Below are 13,633 nucleotides of genomic sequence, written 5' to 3'. Positions count from 1 at the left end.
CCCAGCAGGAGGCTATGAAGGAGGAACATCGGAAGAGCGAGCGTATTGTGGGTCAGGTTTCCTCCTTCGACAATGATAGTCGTGGGTTGTTAACACTACACCGCAGAGTGTGGGTTCCATATCATGGAGGCGTGCGCCAGGTCTTGATGGAGGATGCACACAAGTCCATATTTTCTATTCATCCTGGGGCAACAAAGATGTACATAGATATTCGTCCTGATTACTGGTGGCCCTGCATGAAGAGGGATGTAGCCTGGTACGTCGAGAGATGCCTGACCTGCAGGAAGGTCAAGGCCGAGCACCAGAGGCCACACGGCACGACGCAGCCGTTGGATAACCCTATGTGGAAATGGGAAGATATTACTATGGATTTCATCACAAAGCTTCCCATAACCGCACGAGGGGTGGATTCGATTTGGGTCATCGTGGATCGGTTGACCAAGAGTGCTCATTTCATACCGATCCAGGAGAGCATTTCAGCCGAGAAGCTGGCCGACATCTACATTAAAGAGGTAGTAGCACGACACGGAGTGCCATTCTCCGTCATTTCTGACAGAGACGTGCGGTTCGCTTCCAGATTCTGGAAGAAATTGCATGACGAGTTGAGTACTCGTATGCACTTTAGCACCGCTTTTCACCCGCAGAAGGATGGTCGGAGCGAGCGGACCATCCAAACTTTGGAGGATATGCTGCGGGCATGCGTTTTAGACTTCGGTGGTAGCTGTGATACCTACCTTCCCTTGGCAGAGTTTTCCTACAATAATAGCTACCACGCGAGTATCGACCGTCCTCCCTTCGAGATGTTATATGGGATGAAGTGCAGGACCCCGATATGTTGGGGAGAGGTTGGACAGAGGGTCATGGGAAGTACCGAAGTGGTACACAAGACGACGGAGAGGATCCAACAGATCCGGAGCAGGCTTCAGACTGCTCAGAGTCGGCAGAAAAGTTATGCCGAAAAACGCCGTTCATACCTGGAGTTCCAGGTCGGGGATATGGTTCTCCTGAAGGTGTCACCTTGGAAAGGTGTCATCCGGTTCAGGAAGCGGGGCAAGTTAGGCCCCAGGTGCATCGGTCCTTTCAGGGTTGCAGCCCGGGTAGGCAAGGTGGCGTATAGGCTGGATCTGCCAGCCGAGCTTAGCCAGATTCATAGTACCTTCCACGTCTCCTAGCTGCGGAAGTGCCTGGTAGACGAATCTGCAGTGGTGCCTCTAGAGGATATTCAGGTGGATGACAGCCTGAACTACATTGAGCGACCAGTAGCTATCCTCGACAGGAAGTCAAAGGATCTGAGGAACAAGAGGGTCGAGCTGGTGAAGGTCCAATGACAGCACCACAAGGGCTCAGAATGGACTTGGGAGCCGGAGGATGAGATGAGGGAGAACTACCCCGAGCTTTTTCCAGATGCAGCAGCAGACTTCGAGGACGAAGTCTAAAATAAGTGGGGGAGATTTGTAACGCCCGGTTCCCGGTACGTATTTTATTATAAGTTCTTGTATTTTTACACAGGGACTGGACGAGTTGCAGGCCCAACTCGTCGAGTAGATGCGAATTTCGGGACGCGGGTGGAAGAATCTACTTGCCGAGTAGGAAGCCCCGACTCGACGAGTAGACCTGTCTAGATGAAACCCTAAATTTGAGGGTTTGCACCCTATTTAAACAACTTATAGGGTCTCTACTCCAGCCTCCATCACCCTCAGACTCTCTTCATGACACCCTAATCGAATATTGAGTGTTCTTGAGCCTTTTTGTTCCATTTGTGTGTCCTTGAAGCTTGAGAAGAAGGAGGAGGCTTGAGAGATCAAGAGGAACCAAGTAGATCCAGAGGTTTTGGCACATTTCCAGCTCATTTGAGGTATAAAGCTGATACCTTAACTATTCATTTCTAAGATCTCCATTTAGGGCTATTTTCTACCTTTTCTAAGTCTTAGTGAAGCCATATTCGGGATTGTGTGTATCAATGGAGTTGTACTTCAGATCTTGAACCTTTAAGGGTTCCCATGGCATAAAGGTGCCAACTCTATGGCCATGGGAGTCCCATGCACTTTGTAGGCTTCATTTTGGGTCCTTATGAGCTAGTTAACCCATGCATGCACGTAAAGTTTGTAACTTTACGTGCTATATCTATCCTAGGAGGTCAGATCTATGTTATGTATGCATTAAGCCCGAATGAAATCGACTTGGTAGACTTGGAATTTGGGGAACTCCGCGAGTCGCTCTTAGGACTCGGCGAGTCGGGTCATGGTTCCCCAACCTTTTATGTTTCTAATCGATCTGGTTGAGTCTAGAAAAGGACTCAACAAGATGGACGTTAATATGGACTTGAAGATCAAAGAACTCGACGAGTTCAAGGATGAACTCGACGAGTTCAAGGCAATGTCCCAACTTATATGAAGAAGGAATCAACGAGTTCATGGACGAGCTCGGCGAGTCAAGAGCAAAAAGGTCCCGATTCTGCATGAAGGAGAACTCGACGAGTTCTTGAAAGACTCGACGAGTAGGATCGAAGTTCCAGTATTTTGTGGATTATGGAACTCGATGAGTTGGTGGACTAACTCGGCGAGGTGAGTCAACCAGATGTTGACTTTGACCAAAAGTTAACTTTAACCAGGGTGTTGACCTTGACTTTGACTTTGACCTGAGTTGACCCTTGAAAGGGTTAGGAGTATGAAATGGTAATTAACGAAGGTGGTTATGTGTAGGAGTTTGAGAGGAGTTGATTCCAGCATCGAGGGCAGTTCAGACACTTCACGACATTGAGGTGAGTTACCTTCCAGTAGAAGTGGGTCTAAGGCCACAATGCCGACCAACTAGTAGGAAGTTGTTTGTTAGATGATTGTCTTTGTGATAATTATATGGTATGCCATTATCTGTTATGTGTGTGTGCTAGGAAGCTTTGTTATATATGTTAGTAGTATCAGGGGTGAAATAGTCCCCGGTTACCAGTTGAAAGATACCGAAGGGGTCGTCAGGACCCAAAGATGCCTAGCAGTGTGTTATATTACTATGTGGTGGTGGTAGGGGTGAAATACTCCTCGATTACCGGTTGAAAGATACCGAAGGGGAGGTCAACTCCCGATTACCGGTTAAAAGATATCGAATGGGATGTCAGCTCCCGGTTACCGGTTGAAAGATACTGAATGGAAGCCCAGCTTCCAGTTATGCCAGGCAGATACCGGTTGAAAGATACCGAAGGATTGGCATTATGTGTTATGGTATGTGGTATGATGGGGGAACTCACTACGCTTTGTGCTTACAGTTTTCAGTTTTGTTTCAGGTACCTCTTCGTCGAAGGGGAAGGAGTCGGCTCGGTAGCAGCGCATCACACACACACATAGGATTTCCGCATTATGAGATTCTTGGGATTGTACTCTGACATCATTACTATTTTATGATATGGTTTAAGACACGTGACTATGTTTTATGAAATGATATGAATCGATGATGTTTTTCAGTAAACTGTTTTATAAGCCACTTAATTAAAAACAAAATTTTTGGTCTTGAAAATTGGGATGTTACCGACAATATTCTGACAGAATGAGAATTATAAAAAAAATGTCTATAATATGCTTATAGACGATTTACTTAGTGAGAATGCGAGATAATGACAATAGTTATGTGAGGTTTAACGTATTCACAAAACCGAACACCGTATTTTCTTAGTTATTCTCACATAATAGCACTGTCCACACATCCGCACAATAGATGTCCATCCACATTTGAACCTAGCCCTATATATATATATATATATATATATATATATATATATATATATATATATATATATATATATTATATGTATGTATATATATTGAACAAAACTTAAATAATACATATTTTTATGTTCTAAATAACTAAAAATATAGTTCTCGTTATATTTATAAACATTAATGGTTATTGTGTAATTTATAAATCTGTAGTTTATAAACACCGATGTTATGAATGTAGCTAAAAGTCATTTTTATATATAAATGATATATTTACTCTTTTATGAACTTGTACATTACTTTGGTTTTGTTGGTTTCTACTTTGGGTAAAAACCTAGTTTTAGTTAAAATGCTATCGTTATATTGCCTAATTTTTGTTAGAAAACTTTAACATAGTTTTTAAACAACAAATGAACATTAAGTCTAATAAACTTTATAACTTAAGGTTTAAGACACGGAATGATATTTTTGAAAGATTTGAACTTAACTAACAATTAATAGTCTAGTAAACTTTTTAACTAAATTTTAGGACACAAATGAACACACTTTTAGATTTGTTAAACTCGGGATTTCTATATGAGTTGTACTCTTCATTAACTAAGAACACAAAAACTTAGCACATCCCTCTATGTTATAACCGTTAATCTGTAATCAGCGAGGAACGTTTTGTATAGATCTATACGGGGTTACCTCCTCGCTTATGGTTGCTAGCTACAACCCACGTCTAACGAGTCGAAACATGCTAAAGTTTTCATTCTCTAAATCTCTTTCGCGACGTTGATGAAACATTAGTGATATTCTAGGCATGCCACTTGCAGTGCCCCGCAAAGGTTGATTCATCATTTAGCTCAGTTATAAGCTCATCATGGCGCTAGAGTACACTCTAAAAGCACTAATATTGAATTGAAGTAGTATTTATACGTAGCTAGAACACTCACTATATGTAGCACGAACACACACTTAAAATGATATATAAGTTTCGGTATATTTAAGTAAAATAAACACTTAATAATGTTACAACACAAACTTTTATTGTTTATAAACTTACATTTCATAAGTTAATCAACATAAAAAATACACTCACTTGTACGACATTACAAGCATTAAATCACTTTAAGTCGGGTAGACTTATACACTACACACACACACACACACACTTGTACAGGGTTCGGGCACAAGCCGATGTGCTCGACGGGTATGTCGAACCCTATAATAAGGGAGAACGGACGTAAAACAGTGATACATTTCAAATAGGAAGGAGAACTAAGAACTTTCCTTATAGGGGCTCTAAATAACTTTCCTAACAAAATTCATTTTAAAGTTATGATGGTAACAAATCCCTTAAGAAATATGAAGTTAAGCTTGTCAGGGCGAGAGAAAATCCAGGAAGGGTGACCGACTAGAAAATTTTGTGTCGGGATATCCAAAGCGGATAAAATTGTTATACATGCCTTTGGGGGATGTTACAAACCCTGGTATTAGGGTGATAATAAAGATTAAGAACAAACAAAATCATAGTCAAATCAAATCAGAAGGTGTACTTATTGTGCTAAGAAGAATACAGCAAAGGCATTACTTGTTATGACGATGGCAACGCAGCGGGTAGTGGAGGTGTGAGGAGGTGTCGATTTCGTAAGTAATCCATAGAGGATAAAGGAAATGATTGTAGATGGAGTAAATGTATAGGAACAAAAATAAAAGAAGTGTTGATCATGACACTGTAAATTCTCCCCTACAGATTTTATGTATCGATATCTAGCTGTAAATGAACCCACATAGGTTGTGTGTATTAGGTAAATCGACCCACATGTATATGAAAATTGAGAACCCTAAATAGTGAGGACTTGAATCGATTCTTTCACCACCATTAACCCTAACGAAGAGGAAGAAATCTAGAAGGGGGAAAGAAAGAGAATCCATTTAGGAGAAATTGAGACTAACATGATTTAATAAAAGAAGATGTGCTTTTTAAGGTGACATACAAATATGACAAATTGTCTTGCATGCTTTTAAAATTTTGATTTATGAAACTAAAATACAATAAAAAAAATTTGTATGTCATAATTTTTTTGAAAAGATGACATAATTTAACGACAACAATTATGCATATTGTGAACGGTAAGATTTTAAGAAACATAACATTATTTTGACAAACTCTTTTGTATGGCATAGAATTTAAAGTGTGTTATAATTCATATGTCATTAAAAGGTTTTTATTTTCTAGTAGTGATTGACATAAATAAAATGCCAAGACTTAGGAAATGAATCCTAGTCCAAAGCCATTTTTTTTCTTTAGACACCCTAACTGTGTTCCATTCCCATTTAACCTGGATGATTAGCCTGTCATAAATTCCAATACCCCAAAAAAGTTGGATCTAAGCGATTCCAAAACTCGAATATTCACATTAACTGAGACTCTGAAAGTTAACATAAATAAAAGATTTAATACAACCAAGGTTTGCAAAAACATGTTGATTTAGTACAAACTCGAGGTTGGTCCATATGGTTTGCAAAAACACGTCGATTTAGTACAACCAAGTCATTATGAACATAGTCCATGTGGTTTTATTTTTTATTTGGTCCTTTAAACATGTAAAATAAAATTATACCCTTTTAAACTTATTTTATACTTTTTGTAAACTAATTTTAATTATATATATATATATATATATATATATATATATATATAAAATAAAATAAAAAACCCACCCTACCCCCAAATAAAACCCTATTACTCCCTCCCTATTCAATCTCTCTCAATCTCTGAGAACTGTCGTTGTCGTTAGGTTCATCGCCACTACCAACACAACCTAGGGACCGCCTCCTTCAACCTGCCCTACCACCTTAAGCCACATATATTTTCTGCACCACCATCTCCACCATAGATATCGTCTACCACCAATAGCTTTCTCACAAATCTAGTTCACCCCCACCCTGGCTGCAAATCGCATCTGTTTGAGAAAGAAAGGCAACATGGCTCTGTGAAAGAGAAAGATGGCCTATTAGGTAAGAGAGAAAAAAGGGTGATGGAAATAGGACACCAACGCAAGAGATGGTAGATTGAAAGATGTCGGTGGCGGAGAAAAAATTATAAATTTCTAAACCTCTCAAGTGGCCGAATGTAACGTTTGATTTTTGCACCTCTTGAGTAAATGAATTGTAATACATGGTTTCATAACATGTATTATGATAAGGAGTTCATTGGAATAGAAAGATGGTATACGTGGTTTTAAGAATTCGTCTGATGAAAGTAGATTGTTATTACTAAAGGATGCAACATGAGATGTCAAAGTCAAAAAAGTCAACAAAACTCAAAGTTGTCGCGGTACGACAATGACGGTGTTGTGACGCCTCGAAATAGAAGATACGTTTCACTGATATGCGACACAATGTTGTGTGCGGAAAAAGCGTGGTGCACTTGGCTAAGGTGTGATGCGCCTGGTAAAAGATACATGGCCAATCTTTGACACGTGTTGATGCGTGGCAAATCCCGGATGAAACATAGGGGCTGCGACGCGACTAGAGAGAACCAAGACATGATTTTGTGCCATGTCCAAAAATATATGTTATACATGTCTCGTTCGGTGGAGCTTTTGTAGAAATAGAATCAAAAGAAAATGTGAATTAATCTGAAGAAAAGATGGTAAATATAGACGATGGTGTGGGGATACATATGACCGAAGAAAACAAGGTATCGGCTTGTTCGTTATTACATAAGTATGTTTATGTGATATTTTGCAAAGGGTTATTAGACCCTATTTATATTATATGAGTCGTAATATTGTTCTATTATGAACTTAGTGATAAGTTTAATCGATGAATTTAATGTGAAATTCTTAATTTGTTCAGTAAAGGTTGTGTACCCTAATTTACCGGGATTGTCGATTCGGCCAACGACTTACGAGGTTAAGTCTTTTAGCAGCTATATTTGGGAGCTTAGCTAGTTTGGTAACAAATTGTTACTAAGATTAGTTTGCGGTAAGGCAACTGATCATTATGTTTGACGTAACAGTGAATTTAGACAAGTTCTAATGAACTTGATATATTGTCCAAATAGGTATGGACAAGCGATGAATTGGAACGAAGCGCAGAGCTGGAGGCCAAAATAATAATTGGATTTCACCAACTGGGTGAGTAATCACACTCATTTTTTAGATAAATGTTATTGTTTATTAGTGTATTATGTGATAAATATAATATTATAATTATTTTGAAATAATATGTTGTGGGTTGAGAACATGTGGGGTTGTGTGCGGTTAAGAGTTGTGGTAAACCAGTATAGTTGAATTTTATAAAAGGTTATTGCTATGTGGAGCGATGAGCCTATTATATATATATATATATATATATATATATATATATATATATATATATATATATATATATGACCGAATTATTAAATCTGAATGTGTTACCAATGAGTAGTGAAATGTTAGTATAACCGTTTATCGCCACAAGTAATGGAGAATTTATATAGTGGTGTATTGTTGTGGAATGTATACAGATTGTTTGGTTGATGACCATTGAACTGTACGAGAGGATGGGATGATGGCAAGAACGGTATTGTACCGTGAGTCTATAGGCCTGACACAGATGGGAGTCTTGGTGACTGTAATACCATCTTTGAGGAATAAAAGTTAGTGATAGACTTGTTTTCTGTAACATTATACGTGCATGTTGTTTTTGAAGAGTCGTGATAGTCTTGGTGACTGCAATACCCTTTGAGGAATACAAGTAAATGGAAGACTTGGTGTCTATAACGATATACTTGTATGTTGTTATTGAAGATTCCTGGTAGTCTTGCTGACTGTAATACTATCTTTAAGAAATACAATTCAATCGTGGACTTGGTGTCTATAACGCTATACTTGTAAATCATTGTTGGGGAATTATAAGTCAATGACGGACTTGGTGTCCGTAACACTATGCTTGTAGATCATTGTTAGAGAATAGTGATAGTCTTGTATGGTTGTAATACCATCATTGAAAAACTGCAAGTCAATGGTAGTCATGGTGTTTGTAATGTTGTACTTGCTAATGAATACGTTGTAATGGAAACTTGGCCGGCCGCAATGCCACTACAGAAACATTAGTTAGATAAGATGGTAACTTATGCATTTGTAATACCATTGGAGAAAAAGAGTTATCGATATATAATAGTAGCTAGCGTGGGTATAAGCCTACTATGGATAGTTAATGGTTGGAGTAACAACTTAGATAGATGTATACATATTTTTTTCTTTAAAAAAATATTGTACGAATATACATATAATGAGTTTTTGAAAGGCACCGTAGAGAGTTGTATTGTATTGACATATTTAATCGTGTAAGTAATTTATACTCTCTCCGTCCCAAAATTATAGTCCACAGACAAAAAAACACATAGATTAATGAAGCATTAATTACCACTAACTTTATTTAATAAAATGATAATTTTATCGTTACTTTGCATTTAATGTTCCATTAAATGTTTAATTGGTTAGGTAATAATGATGAGTATTTTGGTAAAAATGTTATTTATTTTTAGAAGTGGACTATTATTTTGAGACAAACCAAAAAAGAAAGATAGACTATAATTCTGGAACGGAGGTAGTATTTTGTTTACTCGGTAGAAATGTGTGAAGTTGGTAGCACCTGACTTGGATCAATGTACGAGAATATCATAAGATCGTTTTGATATTTTATTGTACGATTTGTTAATACGAATGTACACCAGAATTTCTATGATTTATGATTTGAAAAATAACTTTTTTAGGTGTACGTTACATTAAAATTTGGGTGTTACATGAGTCTTATGAGTCTCATGGTGGCAACGATGGTGGTTGAATGTAACAGTGGAGGCGACAGAATGTGGTAGTTGTTCTTGAAGATGGTAGGGTGGTGTGGTTGAAGAGAACAAAATAAATGGTTTTAACCCTGTAGGATTAGGTGGTGTGACGGGTAAGATATTTTTTTAATTAAACTTAGTTTAAAAGTATATATATATATATATATATATATATATATATATATATATATATATTAAATTTTTAAAATAGAAATAATATAAGTAAAAATGATATAAAAATTGATAAAAATATCAAAGAGGAGTAAAATAATAATTTCAAGTCGGTTATGAAAAAAATAAAACCACAAAAACCAATCATTCAAGAAATAAAACCATATAAACTAAATGTGTAGCTATGTAGATAGTTTTATTGAATCAATCTGTTTGACAAACTACATGGAACAACCATGTAATTTTATCTTAAGAAAATGTCAAAACTATCCGACACCAATCTGAACAACATAAACCGACCTCCGAGGCTCCGACCATAAGCTTTTTACCATCCACTAAGAAGGTATTAAATAAATTCTTCTAGTTAATTGTGAAAATACAACAGGATGAATTATTGTTTCATATGTTGTATCATCCTCATGTACATTAAACAAAAGATTAATTAAGGAACACAATGGTCAAAGGAGCATACACAAATATTAATATTAATATTTTTATATAATTATGAGAAAACTATTTGTTAGCAAAAAAAAATTACAAAATATTTATCTTAATTTGCCTTTATTTCCATCCAAAGACAAAGTCCTCTATAAGAGCGTGGTGTTAATGTTTCCTCTACTTTGACGATATCGAATCTTCAAACAACCTGTTGGTTATGTGCCCGGTTGCTGCAAAGATATGGGATCATATTTTTATGTGGTGTGGTGTATCAGTGCATCAGATGCATACAATGGCAGATCTACATGACTTCGCAGCTAATTGGGGTTGATGTCAAAAAAAAAAAAAAAAAAAAGAGATCTTTCAAGCAATTTCCTATGGTACAATTTGGAGGATTTGAAAGGCGAGAAACGATCTAATATTTAATAAAAGTTTTTCTATTGCAAACATTATTGATGGTATTATTTCCTTGGTGTACGTGTGGAGAAAATGTAAGGGCAATTACGTCAAAATTCGTTCGACCGATTAGTTTTGTTCTCCCTTTGTCTTTGTGTAAACTGTTTGTTCTTCTCCTGTTTCATCCCCTTGTCTTGTGGCTTGCTAGGCTTGGGGTTCGCTTCAAATATATTCTACACGTATTGATATAATTAAATCTTATGTTTAAATGTTTCTGACAAACAACCAGTAATTACTACTAATACACATGAACACATATCAACATCAAGTAAAGTTTCTTGACATGTTAATTTGTTTGATAATAAGGATCGATCTATCTTTTTGCAGACACCCAAAGGTGACGTTAATTTACTATTTGTAGATGTATTTTAAGGAGATCTTAGAATTATATTTAAAAAGTATAACATGACTTTTCATTTGATAGAAAAAGAATAATGTTGGAAGAATTAAATTAGAGTAAGATATTTGTTTCTACTTTTATTCATTTTATTCATGTGTCATTATTATTTCTAATAATAATGATGGGCCAGGTAATAGGAATGATATGTGTGGACCTATATCTTATCAGTCCAGGTCTTTGTCCAGGTGGTGGGGCCCTTCTTTGTTGGTCACTGTCTGATCCTTAACCCAAAAATATCATAAAATTGGGAACAGATTTTCATATCTATCTACCTTTAATTTTCTAATAACAAAAATACTCCTTTCCTTCGTTTTTTTTCTTTAACAGATAATGGCCATAGTATACAGGAAAATTCTGTTGTATTACATGGGCGAAAGCAGTAAAATATTTATCAAGCATAGGCCAAGGGTATCACATTATACGAGGAATATATCTTGTGATTATGTTAGTGATAAGAATTTGAGAATTCATAAGCTTCGTATTTGATTGTATTATATTCAAACATTGAGAAAAATATCTTTCTTGTAGAGACACTGTGGTTTACGTGCTCACTTAGATTGTGGGATCGGTTGATATCTATCCATTATTTGAGAATTCCCACATGTCGTTTGAATACAAAATTAGTAGAAGGATGATTTGATATGTTGAAGATTCTAATGAGATACATACATAGTTACATGTTTGATGTGACCATATGATTTTGTAGATTATGTTTGACGTATTAATTAAAAAATTAGTTGTTAATTGATGGATAAAAACTAGCTAATTAAAATTATCGTTTGGTAAAAACTAACTGATATGATAGTCGGAAAATATAAATAACATAAAAATGATATTTTAGATAATGAATTTTCTATAACTAATTATATATATATATATATATATATATATATATATATATATATATATATAGAGAGAGAGAGAGAGAGAGAGAGAGAGTTGGGTTCATTTGTTTAAACTAAGTATTGTATTATTGTATGCATAAATGTGGGTCAATCAAAATTAAATAAAAAATTAAATAATTAAATAAATAAATAAGGGTAATTTAGTAATTTGCTTAGTAACTTCCAAAATTAATCCCTATAATCATGGTAGACTTTTAACCTAATCTCTCCTGTTTAAATCTCGTTCCCCTCTTTTATCTAAAACGCCGATCTAATCTCTCCTGTTTAAATCTCGCTGCACTCTTTTATCTAAAACGCCGATCTGCAAAGGAAAAGGGATGCGAGTAGCAGCAGGTGGGGTGAGATCAGAAAAGAGAGCGATGGGTGAGACCAGAAGAGGGTCCGACGATAGGTGGGGCTTCGGTGGCATTGGCTCGACGGAAGAAGAAGAGGTGGGTGCGGGTTCTTTTAGGTCTGCTTTTATCTCTCTTATTCTCCCGCGTTTTAGTATTTTGTGAAGAAGCGTGATTGAATCGTTTCGTTGCAGATCAATGCTTCCGACCTCCAATCTCCACCGCCGCCAGCATTCCGATCAGGTAATGAATTTCCTTTCAAAAATGCCGATTTCCAATTAAGATACGATCGCCGAAAGTCCAATTTCCAATCTCATGAACAATTTCGATTTTTGCCTCCGAAAGAATTCAATTTCAGATTCGCTGTTGGTGGGATTGTTCGCATCAAGACAACAGTTTACAAGACCCAAAAATTTGATTTTTAAACCTCCGATTCTGATTTGAACTCCCGATCGAGCCTAGAACATGAACGCTAGTACTTCGATTTCAATTCGTACGACCAATTTCCGATTGCGAATTTGGGAAATTCCTAGAACTCCAATCGATTTCAACTTACAGGATTGAAATCCAACTTCAATTTCATGAACAACTTCAATTCTTGCTTTATGAATGATATCAGTTTCGCTTGTGTATCTTGAGGCGAGAGACGAACTTTGGCATCTTGATTTGGCAGGTTCGTTTCAAATCTAGTCAATTGATTATGGAACGAAAGTGGATATCAGGTTCGTTCCTTCGCTGGAAGTAACATTTTTAACAGAGGTAATAATTAATAATTAATTAAATATACAAATGCAAAATAGTTTTTTTTAATAAAAAAAAGTTCAATTTATGTTTAGATTGAACTACTGTCAAGACTTTATCACTGCCATGTGGTGCCATTACTTGGGTACTGTTTAGAATACCAATACCACACAAAACAGCCTGAAATGCTTTTGGTGTTTGAATACATGCCAAATGGCAACCTGAGAGAGTGTCTGGATGGGGTTTCAGAAAAATGTCTAGACTGGGGGGCCCGCATTGAAGTAGCCATTGGAGCTGCTAGAGGGTTGGAATATCTTCATGAAGCAGCTGCACCAAGAATCTTGCATAGAGATGTTAAATCCACTAACATTCTATTGGATGAAAACTGGAGAGCAAAGGTGGGAATTGGGAATAATAATTTTTAATATCATATTTGTGAATGTTATTAAGTTTTGATTTTGTTGGTAGATTACTGATCTGGGAATGGCTAAGAGTTTGGTGAAATGATTGGTGAAATGATTAACATATGGTATATATCACTTCAATGAACAGAAAAATCCAGCAGGAGTACAGAAGCTCATAGGTGGTCAACAGTTGATCTTGACCACCCTCAGATCATAAACATACAGAACTATAGGTATCCTTAACTCATAATT

At 36.5% G+C, this 13,633-nt stretch overlaps 1 long non-coding RNA gene across 1 annotated transcript; it reads left to right on the top strand.

Moving 5' to 3' along the window:
• The first annotated feature begins 12,260 nt into the window (after positions 1 to 12,260).
• LOC145104110 (uncharacterized) lies at positions 12,261 to 12,728 on the top strand. Its single transcript, XR_013707002.1, has 3 exons — positions 12,261 to 12,355; positions 12,431 to 12,479; positions 12,582 to 12,728. It is a non-coding gene; the product is annotated as an uncharacterized LOC145104110 (long non-coding RNA).
• Positions 12,729 to 13,633: the final 905 nt, after the last annotated feature.

The sequence above is a fragment of the Lactuca virosa genome, chromosome 1 (genome assembly GCF_052849685.1).
Source record: "Lactuca virosa cultivar CGN04683 chromosome 1, Lactuca_virosa_CGN04683_v6, whole genome shotgun sequence".
NCBI classification, from domain to species: domain Eukaryota; kingdom Viridiplantae; phylum Streptophyta; class Magnoliopsida; order Asterales; family Asteraceae; genus Lactuca; species Lactuca virosa.
This window is presented reverse-complemented; position numbering and strand designations above follow the sequence as displayed.